Below are 23,317 nucleotides of genomic sequence, written 5' to 3' on the forward strand. Positions count from 1 at the left end.
ATGTTACATCCAAAATGTGCCAGACACCTTCCACCGGAGTAGAACCAAGAAACCGCTATACAAGGTCAAGATGATCATCTCATACCACTATGATAAGTTGGTCAACCACTATCTAAAAGGTTGGGTCAGATAAAATTGGTTTGTGGATAGGCTGTGGAGTGGTAGCCTTGTGGTCCCCATCAGTAGTGGATTATAATATGGGGGGTTTGGGCAGTAGCACGGGGCCCAACCCTTCTAGGGGGCCCATGACTGCACAACCACCTACTAAATTTAATACTCAATTGGCTCTCAATACATATGTACATAGCAGCGATTTCAGGACCTTTGAAGGTCCTTCTTCTGAAACTGCAGACAGAAGGGACAGATCCTCCATTCTCCGAAAAGCTTGATTGCAGTACCACTTGTAGGAAGTGAATTCCAGATATGTAGAGTCTATAATATTTGTACAGGCCACCGTAGAGAATCTTGAAGAATCCTTAAATAGGTGCTCTGCTGCTTCTGACTTAGTAGGAATTTCCTCCTTAGTCCCCACCATTCCCAAGAAATCAATGTCATCACATTTGGATCTCTATCATCAGGACCACCCATCTGACAGTAGAGAGCCTAAATATTGGGTGCCTAAACTATTCAGCATATATGCTAATTAGCCTCTCTACTGTCAAATGTTGGTCCTGGGCTGGAGAAGGAAGCATTGGACTCGCTTCTCCAGAACTTTGGGTGCTACAGAAAAAATTACACATAGGATGAAATTAGTTGAACAATGTCCAGTAGAGGATGGAAAGAGTTGAGGTTAGTGAACGTGGTGAGAGGTTCTCTTTCATTGCATAATCTTTGCACACACTACTTACACCACGCTGCAGCAGACTAGACCAGTGAGGGACACTCCAAACTCGCTTCATACAGGCTACCGAGAAGTGCGTGGGGGGAAGGGAGGTGACATTCTGGTGACATTTCAGGTTCTATTTGTCACTTTTGGATTTACTCAACGTGTTAAATGCTAAATATCTAGACCTCTTATGAAAGTGTAGTAATTGTAGTCATAAAAGAGTCTAGGGAAATAGAAGAAGATCCCACACATGTCATTTGCTGATAGCTTAAAGTATATTTATAGGATCGGGGGCCCTTATCCCCTACAGGTGCTGAGCTCAGGGTGTCATTGATCACCTGCAATCTGCAGAGAAACCCATTAGCAGGTGTTCTGTTTGCCTGCAGCGTCACCACAGGTCAAATGTGGCATTACACAGTTCAAATTAAAGGGAACCTATCACCAGGGATCTCATTTTCGCTAAAAACAGATTGTAGAAGCCCATTACAGCTGCAATGCAAATCTCCCTTTCTGCTTTCTCTAAGCATTTGCATTACTTACCAACTTATTTACACCCTGACAGAATCCTCTGTGTAGTCCCAGGGGTTGGGATTTGGTTTGGATGCATTTCAAAAAACAACATGTGACTTGCCTGTGCTGCAGACTCCTCAGTTCTCAGCCCCCACCTTTGTGTTCCTATACAGCTCCTCTCTCGCATCTCACCAGGCTTTTCAGGAGGGAGGAGCTGTACAGGAGCACAAAGGTGGGGGGCTGAGAGGTGATGAGTGAGCAGCACAAACAAGTCACATGTTGTTTTTGAAATGCATCCAAACCAAAGCCCAACAGCTGGGACCACACAGAGGATTCTGTCAGGATATAGGTAAGTTATAACACACAATTACGGTATATTGCAATGTAAAAGCTTAGACAAAGCAGAAAGACATATTTGCAATGCAGGAGTAATGGGCTTGTCATCTGTGAAAATGAGGTGCCTGGTGACAGGTTCCCTTTAAAGTAATGGATGCATGAATGCATGTACAGTCCTCCAAAGTTTAGGGTCACTCTGCTTTTGACTGATGCTTAAAGATCTTGAGCGAGTTACCTTTCTATTAACTCCAACTTTACTAATGGGGGACAAGAAAATGGGTTTTCTAAACCAGTCGGTCTTTTCTGCGATTGTTCCAATGCTTCTCGTCTATCTAGATTGCTTGTGTGATACAAACGAGAGAAACAGGAAATGTCAAGGTCCTTATACCTTATACAGTATCTCAGTGAGGGATTCTTCATGCTATATTTGGTAGATACTCCTGCATGATCTCACCCGGTGGTATCTGAGTCTAGTACTAGAAGATGCAGAGTGAAGGCGGGTCTGACTTGGTCTTCACTTTTTATTAGCTTTATTATTATCTTTTGACTGTTTTATTGTGATTTTAGGGAACAGTGCAGAAGGTTGATGAACCATGTTATGTGATCAGGTTCTTCTCACGTCTATATAAAAAGGAGAATAGAGTTGAAAAAGATGTAATATAATAAGAATGGGGGCCTAAGAGTGTTGCTTATTGATTGTACATGTACATAGCTGTGAACCCGAGGTTATACTAAATGGTCATTAAAATGAACCTACCCTGAGCTATTATAAGAGGTATGTAGGTGAGAGGGAGACTCATTACCTGCTAATGATTTACCAAAGTCCTTTACAGGTTCATTGTATAAATGTGGATACAGGCGGTCCCCTACTTAAGAACACTCGACTTACATACGACCCCTAGTTACAAACGGACCTCTGGATACTGGTAATTTATTCTACTTTAGTCCTAGGCTACAATGATCAGCTATAACAGTTATCACAGGCGTCTGTAATGAAGCTTTAGTGTTATTCCTGGTTCTCATGACAACCCAACATTTTTAAAATCCAATTGTCACAGAGACCAAAAAAGTTCTGGCTGGGATTACAATGATAAAATATACAGTTCCGACTTACATACAAATTCAACTTAAGAACAAACCTACAGAACCTATCTTGTATGTAACCCGGGGACTGCCTGTATATTATTGGTAACAATGTATGGACCACATAAGATGCTCATGTGTCCTGGTGGGCCACATCAAATACTGGAAGACACATCGAGATGCTCCCGACAGAGCAAACCTTCACATCATGGAAATTATATATTACAGGCGGTCCCCTACTTAAGGACACCCGACTTACAGACGACCCCTAGTTACAGACGGACCCCTCTGCCCCATGTGACCTCTGGTGACCTCTCTGGATGTTACTATAGTCCCAGGCTGCAATGATCAGCTGTAAGGTGTCTGTAATGAAGCTTTATTGATAATCCTTGGTCCAATTACACCAAAAATTTTGAAACTCCAATTGTCACTGGGGCAAAAGAAAAAAAATTGTCTAGAACTTCCATTATAAAATATACAGTTTCGACTTACATACAAATTCAACTTAAGAACAAACCTCCAGACCCTATCTTGTATGTAACCCGGGGACTGCCTGTATATATTATAGTTTCTCCTATGTAAGGAGTAATGGTGTCAATCAGATGACTGGGAATTGAGTCCGTTCATTTGGCTGCCCTTTCATTATCTGATCTTAACCCCTCAACGACCTGGCCCTTTTTAGTTTTTTTCACTTCCATTTTTCACTCCCCACCTTCAAAAATCTATAACTTTTTTATTTTTCCACATTAAGAGCTCTGTAAAGGCTTTTTTTTTTTTTGCGTAGCAAATTGCACTTCATTGTGACGGTATTGAATATTCCATGGCACGTACTGGGAAGCAGGACAAAAATTCTAAATGCACTGAAAATGGTGAAAAAAACGCATTTGCACCGTTTTCTTGTGGGCTTGGATTTTACAGCTTTCACTGTGCGCCACAAATGACATGTCTACTTCATTCATTGGGTCAATACGATCACGGGGATACAAAATTTGTATAGGTTTTATAATGTTTTCATACATTTACAAAAATTAAAACCTCCTGTACAATTTTTTTTTTTTTTTTCATTTTGCCATCTTCTGGCGCCAATAACTTTTTCATACTTTGGTGTACGGAGCTGTGGCTGCTGTCATGATTTGTGACTTTTTATGGCGTTTTCATTGCTATAATTTTTTAGGACTGTGTGACCTTTTGATCACTTTTTATTGATTTTTCTTATATTTTTCAAAATGGCTAGAAAGTGTCATTTTTGACTTTGGGCGCTATTTTCCGTTACGTGGGTAAAACGCAGCGAAAAAAAAGTGAAAGTGATAGAGCCCTAAGGGATAACAATGTGACCAGTGACAAATGGTGGAGAGGAAAATGTGTCCTGCTGCTCCATTCAGTATTATGGGAGTGTGGGAACCATTAGTGAGAGCGGGACCTCCATCCTCTGGATTGCTGGGGATCATGCAGGTCACAGCACACGGACCCTCACCAGTGACCTTGTTACCCTATTCTGTGGTTAGGAAATAATATCCAATATGTGGTTTGTATCCAGTGTGTTCCTTTAAGATTTGGGTAAGGTCTTGCTGCATTGTTACAGCACTGAGGTCATCAGTCTCTGTTTGGCGTTTGTGGATGACAGTATTTTTCCTCTGGTTTTCATTACTTGCGGTTTGCATCCTTGTCCCTATGACCCACCTCTTCTGATCTCCTGATCAGTCAGATGCGATGACGTTCTGCCCTCGGGTTTCCTGATACAACTCGGAATGTATTTCTTTTACAGTGATTTGCAAACCAGCCGAACCCTGAGGCATCAAAGAAAACCTGACATTGCTGAGCTCACTGCTGATGCACATCTGGGATGAGGTTTAGGTGTTGATGAGCAGAGTCTGTTTTCTCATTGCATAAAGTTCAGCACATTACCTAAAATGTTGTATCTCTTCACAAAAATCAGCTCTGAACCTTCCAGGTGGTCTGTAGCAGGCTATTGTTTTATAGAACATTCCATATGAAACCTTTGTGCCAAGTTATTTTAATAATTTGATTTTTATAAATATCGAGTGCCATCAAAGTTTTTCCAAAATCACAGAGCAAAGTCGCCTACCTACATTACAGTACCTAGCGTACTCCCTGCCAGGACTTGACCAGTCACTGGTTGATCTAAGTCACCCCTGCAGCCAGTGATTGGATGAGCAGTTATTTCCTGTATGACAAGGAAGCACAGACCAGATGGCATCCAGATTGTTGAGCATACATCTCTGTTATACTGTTTAAATTGAAGCCACAAATCCTTTCCTGCCCACTGGGCTAATGAACCTGTCAGGATTCGGGGTGGACCCACTGGACCACCGCGGCAGATGGTACTAGCCGAAACCTGGGACCGGAATCTAAGTGGCACCCGGTCTGCACCAGAGCCTGCCGCAAAGCAGGATGGTCTTGCTGCGTCAGGGTGCCACCAGGTCGTTCCACAGGAGCGACTAGCCCGCGGTGACAGCCAAGGTCGCGGTACAGAATTGGAGTCCAGGTTCATGGTCAGGCACAGGCAGACAGCAGAGATGCAGAAGTCAAAGGTCAGATCTGAGGTCACAACAGGAGTTCAGCAGAGCAGGAACAAGGAACAACGTATGGAGCACAGGAAGCTTTCACTATGGCTATGTAGCTCAAAGTTCCGACAGGGAATCCTGGGAACAGCCGGCCTTTAAGGAAACCGGAAAGTGTCAATGCTAATCAGTGGTGCGCTGGCCCCTTAAATCTTTGAGTGCCGGCATGCGCGCCCCCTAGGGAGCAGGGACGAGCGCGGGCCAGTCAGGACAGGAGCAGGAGCGTGGAGAGGTGAGTTTGGAGCAGGGGCAGCGCCACAGAGAGGGGCACGGTTGTGACCGTGATATGTGACATGGTTCGCGGGGTCACCTGTGACCGAACCCAATTTACTGTATCAAAGACCCAAACTAAGCTTCTAGTTCAGGTCATCATATCTACAGCCAGAATGCGATCTGAAGCCATAGGAGGGTATTATGCTTGTGTGATTCAGCTTAAAGGGAACCTGTCATCATTTTTACCCCAAGAAAGGTTCCAATACCCTCTGGCATGGTCATTTGTCAGCAATATGAATAAATACAGTGTTTTTTTAATACATTTTTTTTTCTTTTTTACATTACATGACTCACCCGCGGTTCAAACGCAACAAATCATTTTCTCCTCAGTCACTCCTGCTCACTCAGGGCGCAGGGGAGAGCAGCAGGGAGGGCCATGAATGATGAGGAGGGATGACTTATGCCATCTGAACTCTGGCCCACCCTTTCCCCTGGGACTCACCACACACTGCTGGCAGGGAGTCAGGTAATGTAAAATAATTGATTGGAAAGTACTGGATTTATTCATTTTGCATTTATTATGCATTTATTCAATGCCTGACAAAGGCATTTTTGAAATGAAGATTCATAGGCTTGTCTTTAGGTAAAAATTACCTCCATGATGACAGGTTCCCTTTTAAAGCATTCAAATTTATGTCTACGTCTACAACTACCACTAATTGAAAAAAAAAGGTGCTTAGTAAATATTTTTTTAGTATTGTTGAGCTTAATGTATGCATTGTATGCATGGAGCTCCCCCTAGTGGTGTAAACTTACACTAAACTTGAACTAAGACTACGAAACAATCTAAAGATTCATCAGACACTAAGAAATCAGGCACATAGTGAGACAAATTAGAAAAGATGAGTAAACCTGCCGCACTAGATAACGATTCTGGTATTTTGATGTGTTTATGGCTGTAGCTTAGAAGTTAAATTCTGAAAAAATTCTAGTTGCCTTAGAATCAGTGAAGCAACATCTATGAAATGTTTCCTATTGCTATGTAATCGGTCATTCTGAATTCTAGAATCCCAGATGGGATATAGTCACTTACTGCAGCTGTCCAATGCTATATACAGATGCGATTATTAGGGCAGCCGCGCATTGCACCCCTGCATTAGGTGATCAGCTATAGGAAGCTTTTGCTTTGCACCTTGTAGCTTTCAGAGAGACAAAGTGCTCCCTCGCTCCCCTCTTCTTCCCATGATGGGACTATTCATTTCCAATGTCTCTGCTGATCTATCTCAGGAGCCTCAGGCTTTCGCTGACACTTTAGCTTCTGCAGCTGCAGGATTTTTATCCGGCCAAATAGTCACTTGGGGTTTAATGACCAATTTCTCCCATAAACTGCCGACAATCAGTAGCCAAGGCCCTGAGCTTTCTGCGTGGCTGCGATGTGACCTCATCATGTCCTGGTATCACTCTCTTATGTAGAAGGATGCATTGTGATTCTTACAGAGGTTGTACCAAGTATTATTGTTATCACCTCTACAGAAGAACAGAACCCGGGTCCCAAATTGATGGAGCAGCTGACAGAGGATGCATCCTACCCCTCCATGTCGGAAAATTGCAGCTCGAAACTGAGCTGTGTAGCCCTGCTCTTAGAAAGAAGAAGCTTTTTCCTGGATACCTTTTATAACCATTCTCACATGAACTTGAACATTTAGCGTGCCAACTGAGGCTGCTAGAGTCTAAGACATAGCTCATGGGTTTGTGTAAACTTCTTGGAGAACTACATGGTTTCATGAGATCATGAGAATGGACCCTCAGCAATTATGAGAACCAGGGTCCAGTTCACACTAACATAGGATAAGATAACACATCTAACACTATAGAAGTGTTGTGAATAACTGAGCACAGCGTTTGGATATCTCCTGCACTCTCATAGACAAAGAATGAGAGTCAGAGATACCCCAGTGCTGCGCTCGGCTATTTTCGATGATCCCATAGTGTTAGATACTTGAATATAGAATAAGAGTTTCGGAGATACCCCAGTGCTGTGCTCGGCTATTTACGATGATTCCATAATGTTAGATACTTGAATATAGAATACGAGTATTTGAGATAACCCAGTGCTGTGCTCAGCTATTTCCAATGAACCCATAGCATTAGATGTTGGAATATAGAATGAAATTGTCAGAGATACCCCAGTGCTGTGCTCGGCTATTTCCAATGAACCCATAGCATTAGATGTTGGAATATAGAATGAAATTGTCAGAGATACCCCAGTGCTGTGCTCAGCTATTTCCAATGAACCCATAGAATTAGATGTTGGAATATAGAATGAAATTGTCAGAGATACCCCAGTGCTGTGCTCGGCTATTTCCAATGAACCCATAGCATTAGATGTTGGAATATAGAATGAAATTGTCAGAGATACCCCAGTGCTGTGCTCGGCTATTTCCAATGAACCCATAGCATTAGATGTTGGAATATAGAATGAGAGTGTCAGAGATACCCCAGTGCTGTGCTCGGCTATTTCCAATGAACCCATAGCATTAGATGTTGGAATATAGAATGAGAGTGTCAGAGATACCCCAGTGCTGTGCTCAGCTATTTACGATGATTCCACAATGTTAGATACTTGAATATAGAGTGAGAGTATTGGAGATAACCCAGTGCTGTGCTCACCTGTTTCCAATGATCCCACAGTATTAGATGCTTGAATATAGAATGAGTGTCATGACCGAGGTTCATTGGCGCCTAAAATCCAAGTTTATTTAAATGACAATATGTTTGGAATCACATCACAGAAAGGTTTACTTAGATTTTTTTGTTTCATGTCATGTGTGACTTTTGTCATGTTGTTTTTAGCTAACAACTACAAATTTAAAAAAAATAAGGTTTTGAGATTTTTCCCAGTAAATTTCTTTTTTTTTTTTTTTAAATTCGTCACCCGTCCCCAGGTTCAGCGACACAGGCAGAGGGTGCAGGTACTTCTACAGATAGTCAGCCCTGCAGCTCCTGCTCCATTCTGCCTTCAGCTGGACAAGCTGGAAGGCAAATCATTTCAAATGGCTATATCTTCTGAACCGTGGCACCTAGAAACACAGTCCTGGTGTAATTTTAAAGAGCTGGAGATATCCGCTGTTAAAGTAACATTTGGGAAGTTTGTAAATACACATTTCATTACTGATCAGAGGGGAGATTCTCCTCTTTAAATGGCACCAGAACTGTGTTTCAAGGTGTTACAGTTCAGAAGACATAGCTGTAGTGTGCCACTATCATGACATCTATACACTGCTATCTGCCATAGGGCTGTATAGGATGTATATAGCCCTACGGCAGTCAGGAATAGGTTAAACTACATCATTTTACCTCTGTTGTGACAAAAACCTAAACCTCTCCATGTGCTGCAGGCCGATGATTTACGACGATAACCTAAACACATAAACCATGTCCATGACTTGTTTATTCACCTTTTCCCGCTATTTGGAATGTTTTCCCCGGAGATTCATCTGGTCGTCACATTCGGGCCCTGGATCTCGTTATATCTTTGCCATTCAATGTCTGGTGCAGGAATGATTTCCCCATGTTATGTCATGCGTCTGACAGTCATCTGCACACATGTGGATTGGGTAGTTTTTAGTTTTGCAATTTGTGTGTTGCATAATTTCTTACTAAGTTCTCATTCAATAAATGCAAAATAAAAACGGGAAAGTCTGCAACCTATTACACTCCAGATGTCCGCCACCTCTATGTACCAGGGTCTATGCACGTCATGAAGAAGATTGTTATTGAGGCTTTTAGGATTTAAAGGGAACCTGTCACCAGATTTTACCTTATTAAACTAATAGTCCCCTCAGGCAGGGTATGAAATGTCCTTTCTAGAATTCCCTCTTTTATGTGAAATCCCCCGTTTACCTACAAAAAAAAATCTCCCCTCAAAGCAGAGACGAGTCATATTTGAATGAGATGAGTCAAGTTTAGAGGCTGCAGGAAGAGTGTAATTTCAGATGTCCCTAGCTCCAGTACCTAGAACATGCTTTTGATTATTTATGTGAGCTACAGAGTCCGAGATACCGACAAAAATACATAGCGAAAGGATTTAAATCGGATCTTTTATCTGCAGTTTGCTTTTCCAGCTATGTCTGTCTGTATCTCCGATTCTGTAGAAAGCTTGAAAGATGAGATTCTTATGTTTTTGTTTTTATATTAAAGATGTTTCTAGTTATTACCGAACCAAAGATGGGGGCATCTGAAGTGACACCCCCTGCAGCCTCTAAACTAGACTCATTTCAGGCAAATATGACTGTTCTCTGCTCATTTTCAAATGATTTTGGAGAAGATTCTTTATAGGTAAATAGGTGATATTTCACATTTCATACATAAAGGGGCTGGTAGTTTAATGGGGTAAAATCTGCTGACAGGTTCCCTTTGAGAATATCCTTCTTCTAATAATCATGTGGTAAAATACACTGGGGCACATTTACTTACCCGTCCTGCGCATTCACTTAGATCGTGTTCCCGATTTCCTGCATGTGTCGCTCTCCGCCCAGGTCCAACAGAGTTCACCTTCTTCTCGGTGCATGTAAGTGCATGTCTTGTGACACAATTTTAGAGTAAAATCCCGCGCTCAGTCCGAATACTTTGGGCACCCCCCCCCCCAGTTTCTGTTGCATGAATGCCGGCGCAATTGCGCCAAAATCTGATCGCGTGCAACACAATTCCCTTCTAAATAGCTGTCCCAGGGGCGCAAATCCCGAAAATTTCCAAAACCCGACGAAAGTGCATTCCGCGGACCCCTAGTAAATAAGCCCCACTTTGACCACTATGGGTCCTGACTTCATATCTGTAGGCAGGGGCATTGTAAAAACTTCCTGTAATATTTAAACAGTGTGAGTGCTGAGTGGAGACTGTTCCTAGACAAACTTTGTATCGTTAGTTATTTGGCTTAGTGAACGCTGTGGGATTTCAGGATTATTTTCTATAATAGCTGTTACATGGAAATTTCAGATTTTCAAATTTCAAAGGCCATTGTTGCTTCTAAAAGTTTGTAATGATATTACAAAGACCCCGGCCCCGTGCAGCTCCACGACCTTCATGCAGTGTCATGATCACCTATATAAATCTCCTTTCCCCTTGATCTTTTACAAGCTCCATAAACAGCAAGTGTGTTACATCTGTAAGAAATCCTCCCGCTCCGTCCCTTGTGACTACATTTCACCGTCTCCGTATTTCACCCTCTCTCCAAATACGTCAGGTCCCCCTTATCTAATATATGCTGACATATAGTTACACATAAAGATATAACGTATTTGTGTGAAATTGTGATGTCCGGGTGCATTTTAGAAGAGGCGGATGTGTCTACCCTAAGTGCCTGCAAGAAAATATGCAAATACGTTTTCCTGGGATGGGGTAAGGAAAACCACGCTACCTTGTAATGCAGCTCCCTTACTATCAAGCATGACCTTCAGGAAGCCTAATGACATGATGTGGGATTAAGACCAAACAGGTTCATCTATTCCAGAAGTAACAGATTCCCAGTTGTACACAGCGCTGTTTCGTCATGGTTGGGTCTCTTCAGCACAGTGCAGGGAGCTGGTTTGGCTGCGGAGAGGCTTGTGACTAGGGTCGGGAAGTAAGAGTTTTTTCTTATCCCATCCTGGAAAACTTTTTTGCATGTTTTCCCAGAATCCCCTAGTGGAGCATCCATGGCTAAAAGTCTCCACACTCCTACAAGGCGGCCTTAATTTACAAAGTTTCTTTAAGGAGAACTCTTACTTCCCGACCCTAAGTGCCTTTGAGACAGATCCAGGAACATGTAGTGTAGTGTACTGTCACGGGTGCTCCTGCAACCAATGTCCCAGGTCGCAGGCGCACCAGTGTGCCCCCGGAGCCAGTCTGCAGCCTCACTTACCTTTCTTTGCCCCATCGGTGATCCCCGCTGATAATTGGCGCTGGCCGGCCGCCATCCCTGATAAATTGCCAGCCCCTTCACGTGTTCCCTGCCGGATCTTTGTGCCTTTGAGAAAGCGTTCCTACTCTGCCTGCGTGATTCCCGTTGTGACCTCCTGCTCCGTTCCTCACTCCGAACCTTTGCTGCCTGCCCTGACCTTCTGCTACATCCCGACTTTGATCCTGTGCTGCCTGTCCTGACCTCCTGCCTGTCCACGGCCACAGTTCTGCTCTACGATTCTGTAATTCGCCTTGGCCTGGTGGTACCCTGCCGCAGCAAGTTCAACCAGCTTTGAGGCGGCTCTGGTGAAAACTGGGCGCCACTTAGACTCCGCTCCCAGGTGTCGGCTTACGTCATCGTTTGCGGTGGTCCAGTAGGTCCACTATCCCTGAATCCTGACAATTAGACTCCATTGAAGTCAACAAGGGGCCGGTTTGGTCCTGACCTCCTGCTACAGAACTTCCAGCTAGTTCAGGACAAGATGGAATTTGGCATCGCAGCCAATCCCCCATCCATGTATATATCGTCCAAATCCTTTTAATGGAAATTGTTCATATTTACTAAAACAGGCGCGATCCCCTTTAACGCGTTCCAGTATGAGTGTTTGGCGACGCTGCTCTTCATCCATCTCCTTACATGGGGATGTCTGTCTGTCTCTCACTTGTTTAACAAGAGCTTCATTTCTTTGATGTCAGTGCAGTTTGTATGTTTTAACCTTCAAAGCCTCTTGAGGATGTGTCTATCCATTGTCATAAACTTGGAAGTCTAAGTCTCCAGTGTCTCGGTGTAAAACTGCAAACCGCAGGGACATGAAAGCCGTGTCCTCGGTAATAGTGGTGCTGGGTCAAGGCTTCGCTTTGTGCACAGGACACTGATGATGCTCCTGGGAGTCAAACTATCCCTTTCCTTCGTAGTAAACTAAGAATGGAAATGTTCTTTTTCCCTGACTGTTGCCAATTTCAGCTGCATTCTGCCCGAAAAACATTCACAGTGAACGGTAACTGGACCTGGTTAGGAAAGGGTGGGCCTCCAAGAAGGAAAAGCGCACTCCAAATATTTACTGCCACCTAACAACGGGGGCACCAGAACAGGTATCACAACGTTCCTAAATGTGGGAATATTCTTTATTACACTTATAGCACAATTTGTTATGGAGCTGGTTCTGCCGCTCTGCATCATGGTCAGACATCTTCCGGTTTGGCCTTGTCTGTCCTTGCAGAAGTCATGTAACTGTGCAAGACTAAGCTGTGTAGCCACATTCTTAGAATGCAGAAGCTTTATTCCTGGCAAAGCTTCCACAGTCTTTTTAGTAATATAGGGGGTCATTTATTATGGCCTTTCAAAAGCAAAACTTGCTGGTGTTTGCTGTCGCTCTCAACTTGTTATTTTTTTGGGCGCAAAATTATGCTGCCGCTTGTGAATTCAACATTTTTCTGGCGCCTCTATTTTTCTGACTCGGTGTGTGGCGCAAATTTTGAGCAGCTTAAAGCAAGTCTAGGGAGTTCTAAACCTTTTAGTCCGTGCGCCAATTCATTAATCCCTTGCACAACAAACTTACATCCCACTGAAAAATATAGCACGGTTCCAGCAGCCCCCTGCACCCAAATTAAAAAATGCCCCTGATAATCTCATGAACTAGGACATTTAGCATGTAAACTGAGGCTTATACAGTCTAAGATGTAGCTCATAGGATTTTTTTACATTTCTCTGAGCACTGCAGAGTCTGACCCTGTGGAATATCCATTTCTGGGAATATTTGGTGGAATAACCATTTCTGGGAAGATTGTCTTGAATGTTTTCCACTGCTGAGTGATGGACTTTATATCAGCAGAAATAAATTTGTCTTGCAAAATTACCTGAACCATGACAGTGAGTTACTAACCAGCTTTGTGCAATGTAACCACTTCCCTCTTCTAATGAGGACACTTCTCCTTTAACAGAATAGACATGAATAGCACATTGTGTGCACAAATGTGTGTGTGTGTGTAGCTTAAAGGGACCATCCATAGTGCATGTTTAGTGCATCCAAAGAATACATTGTAACTAGTTGATAGATGGTGCTCTGTCTTTAAAACCTATTGGAAGAACTGGGGGCTTGATCCGTGCCCCTGGGGTCTGCAACATCCCCCACCAGGGCCTAGCCTTTTTTGTTGGCTGGAGGAAGCCAGGGTCCTGAGTAGCTGAGTGGCTGACTAGGGCGTCCTAGGCACGTCAATGATCATGGGGCTTTGCATCGGTAGCGGAGGCCTCGTCCATAGCCTGTCAGGTCTCCAGCAGGTGGTGTGTGCAAGAAAATGGAGGGAGAGGCTAAAAGTGTAGGTTTCAACCCCGATGTGTAGATAGGGATCCCTGGTGATGGAGACTGGGACACCCTTGGTGGTTTACAGCCTGATCCAGGGATCACTCAGAGGCACATTTACTAAAGCATAACTTACTGTTGTTTATGGGCAACGGCCACAATAGCAGCAAAACTTCAGCTGGGTAGAGCTGGATGGTTGGATCTTTGGTCCTCAGGAAATTATGTATAGTCTGGATAAACAGCTTCAGGCTTGGGTAGGTAGGTAGAGTAAGCTGCTTCAGCAGCAGGGTAGGAGCAGAGTCCTGATGGTGGAGCTCTGCTTTGGGCCTGGTCTCCTGACAGGCCAAGGTGTCAGGGCAGCATGCCACACCTCTCTCTCTCTCTCTCTAGAAGGCCTGGAACTTCCCACCCACAATGGGCTTTATAACCTCCCCTTGTGAGCTGCCAGCTCCTTTATCCAACCAGCTTGCTTTTCCCATTACAATGGTACAGGGCATTCTATTGGTCAATGGTACCTTCACAGGCAGAGACTTACAGCTGCAGTACCATGATTCCACACTGGAGGCCCTCGGTGAGTTGATCACTCTTACAGAGTAACCCTTTGTTATGGAGGAGGATTTGGAGTTTCCCAACACCTGTTAACCCTTGCACTGGCAGGGGTGTTGCAGGCCAAGTAGGAGAGAAGGAAGGTACAAGCCGAGCATTTGCACTGCTCAGAGCCATAACTTGCTCTATCAGGGTCTTCCTACCTCCCGTGTACCATTTAGACTCGGACCTTACTGCTATGTGGTAAAGTTGCGACCAACAAGTCCATGACTCAGAATTTTGTTACAATCACGACAACTCCTGCGTCGCAACGTGAGCACATTCACAATCATGAGATGCGATGCTAATTTTACCCATGTGTCACAATTCTGATGTCTTATTAAGTGTTAGGGCCCAGTTGGGACTTTGCATGATGCTGCCCTTTAAGCCTGTCTGTATCATCGACTAGAATTTGGCAGATAAAGGGGTGTAATTTATGTCAGCATCCTTTATTATTTTTTTCCATACAACCTTTAATTAGGATAAAGTGATCTCATCCCTTGTACAGCAATGACCTGTGACTAATGCTTGCAGCCTGTACTGGGTCGTGCAGGTGTCCCGGGCTCCGTCACGGCTTTGTCAGCAAGTCTCATTACTGCGTCGGCGCGCATCCTCCTCCGTTCCCTTCTGTCTGCAGCACATTCCTGAGGTTTGTAATTCCATGTGCGCACCAAGAGATTGTTCTCTTCATCTTATGGAAATCTGGGGGGGGGGGGGGGGGAGTTACAAAAGTGCACTAGGAATCAAGCCCCAACTCATCGTCTACCCTAAAACATAGAAGAGGCGGAGTGATTGCATCTAATGACTCGATATTACTCATGTCAAATGATCTCACCACTAAAAATGGATTTTCAGTGCCAGTAGGCAAACAATGTTCTCCGGTAATTGTTTATGATCTAGAAGGACACTGCTTGCACCCGAAAAGCTGCCCGTAGGCAAGGACCTCATGTGCCTTACCCTAACAGACTGCATATAATAGAGGTATAAAATGATCTGATATATTAGTCAAAATCAAGATTATTCTGGTGGAGTCAGTCAGCTGCCTGTAAAGCCGCAGGATCTTGTCATGTATCAGCAGTGGTCTGGACTCTCGTGATAGGGATGTAACATTACACTGTACAAGGCATTGGTTCGGCCTCACCTGGAATATGCCGTCCAGTTCTGGGCACCGGTCCATAAAAAGAAGGGGGGACACAAAAATGATAAGGGGTATGGAGAGTCCCAGTGATGAGGGAAGATTAAAACAACTAGAATTATTTAGCCTGGAGAAGAGACGAGTAAGAGGGGACATGATGAATTTATATAAATATATCAATGGTACATTAAATTACATCAAAAGACGAGAGGGTGCTGTCTCCGTCTGGAGAAAACAAGGTTTAATCACAAGATTAATCTGTGGAATAGCGGAGCTCAGGCGCTGGTCACAGCAGGGACAGCAGAGAGCTCAGGCGCTGGTCACAGTAGGGACAGCAGAGAGCTCAGGCGCTGGTCACAGCAGGGACAGCAGAGAGCTCAGGCGCTGGTCACAGCAGGGACAGCAGAGAGCTCAGGCGCTGGTCACAGCAGGGACAGCAGAGAGCTCAGGCGCTGGTCACAGCAGGGACAGCAGAGAGCTCAGGCGCTGGTCACAGCAGGGACAGCAGAGAGCTCAGGCGCTGGTCACAGCAGGACAGCAAAGAGCTCAGGCGCTGGTCACAGCAGGGACAGCAGAGAGCTCAGGCGCTGGTCACAGCAGGGACAGCAGAGAGCTCAGGCGCTGGTCACAGTAGGGACAGCAGAGAGCTCAGGCGCTGGTCTCAGTAGGGACAGCAGAGAGCTCAGGCGCTGGTCACAGTAGGGACAGCAGAGAGCTCAGGCGCTGGTCACAGTAGGGACAGCAGAGATCTCAGGCGCTGGTCACAGCAGGGACAGCAGAGAGCTCAGGGGCTGGTCACAGCAGGGACAGCAGAGAGCTCAGGCGCTGGTCACAGCAGGGACAGCAGAGAGCTCAGGCGCTGGTCACAGCAGGGACAGCAGAGAGCTCAGGCGCTGGTCACAGCAGGGACAGCAGAGAGCTCAGGCGCTGGTCACAGCAGGGACAGCAGAGAGCTCAGGCGCTGGTCACAGCAGGGACAGCAGAGAGCTCAGGCGCTGGTCACAGCAGGGACAGCAGAGAGCTCAGGCGCTGGTCACAGCAGGACAGCAAAGAGCTCAGGCGCTGGTCACAGCAGGGACAGCAGAGAGCTCAGGCGCTGGTCACAGCAGGGACAGCAGAGAGCTCAGGCGCTGGTCACAGCAGGGACAGCAGAGAGTTCAGGCGCTGGTCACAGCATGGACAGCAGAGAGCTCAGGCGCTGGTCACAGCAGAGACAGCAGAGAGCTCAGGCGCTGGTCACAGCAGGGACAGCAGAGAGCTCAGGCGCTGGTCACAGCAGGGACAGCAGAGAGCTCAGGCGCTGGTCACAGCAGGGACAGCAGAGAGTTCAGGCGCTGGTCACAGCATGGACAGCAGAGAGCTCAGGCGCTGGTCACAGCAGGGACAGCAGAGAGTTCAGGCGCTGGTCACAGCATGGACAGCAGAGAGCTCAGGCGCTGGTCACAGCAGGGACAGCAGAGAGCTCAGGCGCAGGTCACAGCAGGGATAGCAGAGAGCTCAGGAGCAGGTCACAGCAGGGACAGCAGAGAGCTCAGGCGCTGGTCACAGCAGGGACAGCAGAGAGCTCAGGCGCTGGTCACAGCAGGGACAGCAGAGAGCTCAGGAGCAAGCAGAGAGCTCAGGAGCAGAGCACAGCAGGGACAGCAGAGAGCTCAGGCGCTGGTCACAGCAGGGACAGCAGAGAGCTCAGGCGCTGGTCACAGCAGGGACAGCAGAGAGCTCAGGCGCTGGCCACAGCAGGGACAGCAGAGAGCTCAGGCGCTGGTCACAGCAGGGACAGCAGAGAGCTCAGGCGCTGGTCACAGCAGGGACAGCAGAGAGCTCAGGCACTGGTCACAGCAGGGACAGCAGAGAGCTCAGGCGCTGGTCACAGCAGGGACAGCAGAGAGCTCAGGCGCTGGTCACAGCAGGGACAGCAGAGAGCTCAGGCGCTGGTCACAGCAGGACAGCAAAGAGCTCAGGCGCTGGTCACAGCAGGGACAGCAGAGAGCTCAGGCGCTGGTCACAGCAGGGACAGCAGAGAGCTCAGGCGCTGGTCACAGCAGGGACAGCAGAGAGTTCAGGCGCTGGTCACAGCATGGACAGCAGAGAGCTCAGGCGCTGGTCACAGCAGAGACAGCAGAGAGCTCAGGCGCTGGTCACAGCAGGGACAGCAGAGAGCTCAGGCGCTGGTCACAGCAGGGACAGCAGAGAGCTCAGGCGCTGGTCACAGCAGGGACAGCAGAGAGTTCAGGCGCTGGTCACAGCATGGACAGCAGAGAGCTCAGGCGCTGGTCACAGCAGGGACAGCAGAGAGCTCAGGCGCAGGTCACAGCAGGGATAGCAGAGAGCTCAGGAGCAGGTCACAGCAGGGACAGCAGAGAGCTCAGGCGCTGGTCACAGCAGGGACAGCAGAGAGCTCAGGCGCTGGTCACAGCAGGGACAGCAGAGAGCTCAGGAGCAAGCAGAGAGCTCAGGAGCAGAGCACAGCAGGGACAGCAGAGAGCTCAGGCGCTGGTCACAGCAGGGACAGCAGAGAGCTCAGGCGCTGGTCACAGCAGGGACAGCAGAGAGCTCAGGCGCTGGCCACAGCAGGGACAGCAGAGAGCTCAGGCGCTGGTCACAGCAGGGACAGCAGAGAGCTCAGGCGCTGGTCACAGCAGGGACAGCAGAGAGCTCAGGCACTGGTCACAGCAGGGACAGCAGAGAGCTCAGGCGCTGGTCACAGCAGGGACAGCAGAGAGCTCAGGCGCTGGTCACAGCAGGGACAGCAGAGAGCTCAGGCGCTGGTCACAGCAGGGACAGCAGAGAGCTCAGGCGCTGGTCACAGTAGGGACAGCAGAGAGCTCTGGCGCAGGTCACAGCAGGGACAGCAGAGAGCTCAGGCGCAGGTCACAGCAGGGACAGCAGAGAGCTCAGGCGCAGGTCAAAGCAGGGACAGCAGAGAGCTCAGGCGCTGGTCACAGCAGGGACAGCAGAGAGTTCAGGCGCTGGTCACAGCATGGACAGCAGAGAGCTCAGGCGCTGGTCACAGCAGGGACAGCAGAGAGTTCAGGCGCTGGTCACAGCATGGACAGCAGAGAGCTCAGGCGCTGGTCACAGCAGGGACAGCAGAGAGCTCAGGCGCAGGTCACAGCAGGGATAGCAGAGAGCTCAGGAGCAGGTCACAGCAGGGACAGCAGAGAGCTCAGGCGCTGGTCACAGCAGGGACAGCAGAGAGCTCAGGCGCTGGTCACAGCAGGGACAGCAGAGAGCTCAGGAGCAAGCAGAGAGCTCAGGAGCAGAGCACAGCAGGGACAGCAGAGAGCTCAGGCGCTGGTCACAGCAGGGACAGCAGAGAGCTCAGGCGCTGGTCACAGCAGGGACAGCAGAGAGCTCAGGCGCTGGCCACAGCAGGGACAGCAGAGAGCTCAGGCGCTGGTCACAGCAGGGACAGCAGAGAGCTCAGGCGCTGGTCACAGCAGGGACAGCAGAGAGCTCAGGCACTGGTCACAGCAGGGACAGCAGAGAGCTCAGGCGCTGGTCACAGCAGGGACAGCAGAGAGCTCAGGCGCTGGTCACAGCAGGGACAGCAGAGAGCTCAGGCGCTGGTCACAGCAGGGACAGCAGAGAGCTCAGGCGCTGGTCACAGTAGGGACAGCAGAGAGCTCTGGCGCAGGTCACAGCAGGGACAGCAGAGAGCTCAGGCGCAGGTCACAGCAGGGACAGCAGAGAGCTCAGGCGCAGGTCAAAGCAGGGACAGCAGAGAGCTTCAAAAAGGGTCTAGGTGTGTTTTTACATCAAAATAATATTGGTGGTTATGTTATAATATAGAATTATATTCCCTTACATCCCTTCCCCATCCAATCCCTTCCCTTTCTTTGCTTGGTTGTACTTGATGGAAGTACAAGGATGACTTTTTTTCAACCATACTAACTAACCCTTTCATTATAAGCCACACACATTCATTATTAGCCATAACGCCGAAGCAAAAAAAGTGCCAGAAACACAATAAATCACATTTTTTGAACAAATAAAGCCCAAATTGGGGCACCTTTAGCTAGCTAAATCTGCTCCAGTGTGTTGACGAAGAAAGGAGCGCGGCAGTAATAAATTGTGGCTCTTGTCAGTGCCGCGACCTTCCCAGGTTTGTAGTCACAGGCTTGTCCCTACTATTGGGACTGAGAGAATGAATCGCTACATCCTAATGTATTCTGGAACTTCCCTTTCTCCACCTATGAAGCATAGGCCTTTAATATTTAGTTGGTCCCAATCTACCCCCTACACCCCACACTAATCAATTGGATTGGGTCCAGGCTCTCCACTCGATACAGCGCCTCACATCCGGCTGTGGTTGTGCATGGTACTGCAGATTTATTTCACTTAAATGTGACTGATTTCTGTGAACTCTGTGGCTCCATCATTTAGCTTATAATTAAGAGGTGTAAAATGAAGACCCCATCAAGTATTTTGTTTCTTTTGTATCATTGTGTTTTATGAAGGTAATTCCTGAGTGATTCCACCTGCCCCGGATGAAGTAAATATTAGCATTTTCAGCTTTCTACGGATTACTGCAGAGCTAAATCTTGGATCTTATCTTTCATTGTGTACATGTTCAAGTGGGAAAGAATATCGTAATAATAATGTGTGCCAGAAATTCTTATTGTACAGCTCCTAAAACACAGCCTGATGGTGCTGTACTTCACCTTGTCCAGCTACATTACAGATTTGGGAACGTGTGGGAGCACCATAGTGTTTGTGTTATAAAGGTTTTATCTAGATCCCTTTTTTTTTTTTTGGAGAATGTTCTTTTGTAAACTGTGGGTCATGGCTTTGTAGCTTTGGGGTTCATGTGAAGACCTCCGGGGGGGGGGGGGGGGGGGGACCGGGGTCATGAACAATTCACAATTATGCTCCATGTGAATGTGCTGAAAAGCCAAATAAGAGGCCAAATAGTTGTAAAAGTAGTCACAAGTGCCGAAGAATGGGTATGGCCTTCAGAAAGTACAGGAACAACTGATCTAGAAGATACCATGGTGTGAGGGATGCAGGAGACATCGAATAAGGACTGGGCTCATCTCATACTAGAATTTCTTGATTTTGTAGAACCCTTGTGTACAGCTCATGAAGACCAGAAGCCCTTACATCTCTGTGCAAGAATTCAACTCCGATATCTAACCTCAAGATTTAAACCTGAAGACCAAATTTACACACAATTAAAGGAAACACTTGACAGTGGAAAGGATATTTTGACATGCAAGCCTGGTCAGAAGAAGATCAGGGAATCTGTCAGCAAGCCTGGTCAGAAGAAGATCAGGGAATCTGTCAGCAAGCCTGGTCAGAAGAAGATTAGGGAATCTTGTCAGCAAGCCTGGTCAGAAGAAGATCAGGGAATCTGTCAGCAAGCCTGGTCAGAAGAAGATCAGGGAATCTGTCAACAAGCCTGGTCAGAAGATGATCAGGGAATCTGTCAGCAAGCCTGGTCAGAAGAAGATTAGGGAATCTGTCAACAAGCCTGGTCAGAAGATGATCAGGGAATCTGTCAGCAAGCCTGGTCAGAAGAAGATTAGGGAATATGTCAGCAGTTTTGACTGTGTAAAACTGCTCGGTGTTACATAGCAACCCCAGAGAGCTGAGTAACCAAACCATTTTGTGTTATTAGTAGCAGCAGGACTGTGAAAAATTTATAATCCCGGATTGTAGTTTTAATGTACTTTTCCTACCACTTCAGTGCTCTTAACTCTCTTCTTCAAGCTGTTCCATTACTGTCATGTCTTGTTTTATTTGTATATGTCCCTCTTGATCTGATCACTTCATCATCTCCCATGACATACACCCATCTAGCCTCCAAGTTTTTTTGTATCTATGGGATCCAGTTGTAGATTAGAGCCTCGGTCCAGCAGATGATTCTCTGGTGGTTCATAGCCTTTGGGGATGACTTGTATGGGGCCTCATAGCGAAGATCAATCTAGGACTGTTTCTTCTGCCAGTTTGTATCCTTTCCCATGACTTCCTACTTCTTTGTTTATGAGAGATTTGTAGTTCTTCTAGGGAGTTCTGTACAGGTTTTGCAGAGGGGTCCTGTGGTCCGCCCTGGTCTGTCTTGTGAAGCGCCACGTGCCAGGATAAGTAACATTGTAGCGTCTGCATATACTATAAAATCTGTTACATTTTATCACATTTTTATTACAATATTTAGCTTAAAAGTGGTTAAACGTGTCATTACGGGGTAACTTCTGTACGTAAAATCTGCATCTTAATTTAGCAGTATGACACAGCATTCGGAATTGATGTCGCATCTGCCAGCAAAGCCCCGTTGGACGTCAAGAGCAGATCTGGCGTCACAGGTTGTGCAAAAAAAAAAACTCGGAGAATGTTTGAGCATCTGATTACATTACAAGTACGTTATCCGACTACGTATGAGGCCGTCCCCGCTGAATAGCAGCAATTAGCACAACTCCAAGGACTTGATTGGGCTTTGTGTTGTGCTATGGAGCAATGAACACATGCAGCTTACTGTACGTGTGAGCACCCGGAGCCGAGTATTTGTCATCTTACGTGGGTTCTAGAATTTGGTAAAAAAGGCGTCATCGTCGCTGTAAATTGTCAACAGGTGCGATGATGGCTCAGCCTACGGATTACACAGACCTAATTATGGCCTTGTGCCGCACAGAAAGATGGTTCTAATATGGAAGTGATTAATATTTTATGACGCACGATGTCCATACAGTGACAAAGTGGCCAAGTTACCGATGCTCTTCTATAAATATCAATGTATACCATTGGGGTCCTGTGAGTGACATCAGCTATAGAGCTGTAAACCGGATTCAAACAGTGACTTTTTTGTCAGCATTCTCCATTCTATTTTTAAAACAGACGTTCTCTACTACTTATTGTAACCAATTGTAAGCAATAAGTATATTGAGCTAGATGAGGGTTAGTTACAGTATATTCACATTACTTTTTTATGATACTTTAGCCAGGGCCGGATTTAGGCAAAACTAAAAGTGTGGCCCCAATATAAAACTATTTTATGAGCAGTCACAGTCAGTAAAAGGCTCCTTTAGTCCTGCACAATAATAACACTTTGTTACACGCTGTAGTAGGTGAGTATCTGTAATGTCGGGCACTTTATAGGATGATACAGATGATGGGAAGATGGATGATAGAAAATAAATATGAAAGATGATATAGATTTATAGATGCAGAAATATAAAGTAGATTATATATAGATAGTTATGAGATATAGAGTAGAAGATTTATTGATGGATGGATAGATAGATAGATAGGACATAGATAGGAGATAAAAAAAGACAAAAAGCTAGATAGGCAGATAAATGTTTAGATAGACAGATATATAGATAGAAAGTAGACACATTATAGGAGATCGATAACTAGACAGACAGATTATAGATATATAGACAGGGATAGATAATAAGCATCTGCACCCGGGCATTCAGCTAAGGGGTATTATAGGAGTAATACATCCCCTGCCCACAAAAGTCCACATGCAGGGGGCCCCTTTAGGACAGGGGGCCCTTGGCAAATATCCAGTTTGCCGCCCCTGCTAAACCTATAGCCATAGATATATACTGGCCTCCCTTTTGCCTCCGTGTGAAAAATATACATCCCGTCCAACAAGTTCCGTCTTTCCATCCTGCTCCCTCCTGCCAAGCATCTGTTCCCGGCCCACCCTGGGACCCAGTGTTGCCCTCTCCATTAAAGCCTATGGCAACTAAATTAACAAGTAGAGATATGAAGCTTCGACAAAAGAGTCCAAATTGAATTGGTCCGAAGCGATGTTGTTCCAATTGTTCCGGAAATTGGTATATAAACCCTTCCAGTCCTCTAT

General features: G+C 46.3%; 1 protein-coding gene across 8 annotated transcripts in view; it reads left to right on the top strand.

Annotated features, from left to right (window-relative positions):
- Positions 1-23,317, top strand: part of ENTPD1 (ectonucleoside triphosphate diphosphohydrolase 1) — a 103,830-nt gene that overhangs the window by 52,466 nt on the left and 28,047 nt on the right. The window contains exon 1 of one of the 8 annotated variants that reach the window (XM_072131421.1): positions 5,918-6,076. The exons of the other annotated variants lie outside the window; for them this stretch is intronic. The gene's annotated coding sequence lies outside the window, so the exon portion shown is untranslated. Of the gene's footprint in view, positions 1-5,917; positions 6,077-23,317 lie in introns of those variants that run through there. 8 annotated transcript variants of the gene reach the window in all.

The sequence above is a fragment of the Engystomops pustulosus genome, chromosome 11 (assembly GCF_040894005.1).
Source record: "Engystomops pustulosus chromosome 11, aEngPut4.maternal, whole genome shotgun sequence".
NCBI classification, from domain to species: Eukaryota; Metazoa; Chordata; class Amphibia; order Anura; family Leptodactylidae; genus Engystomops; species Engystomops pustulosus.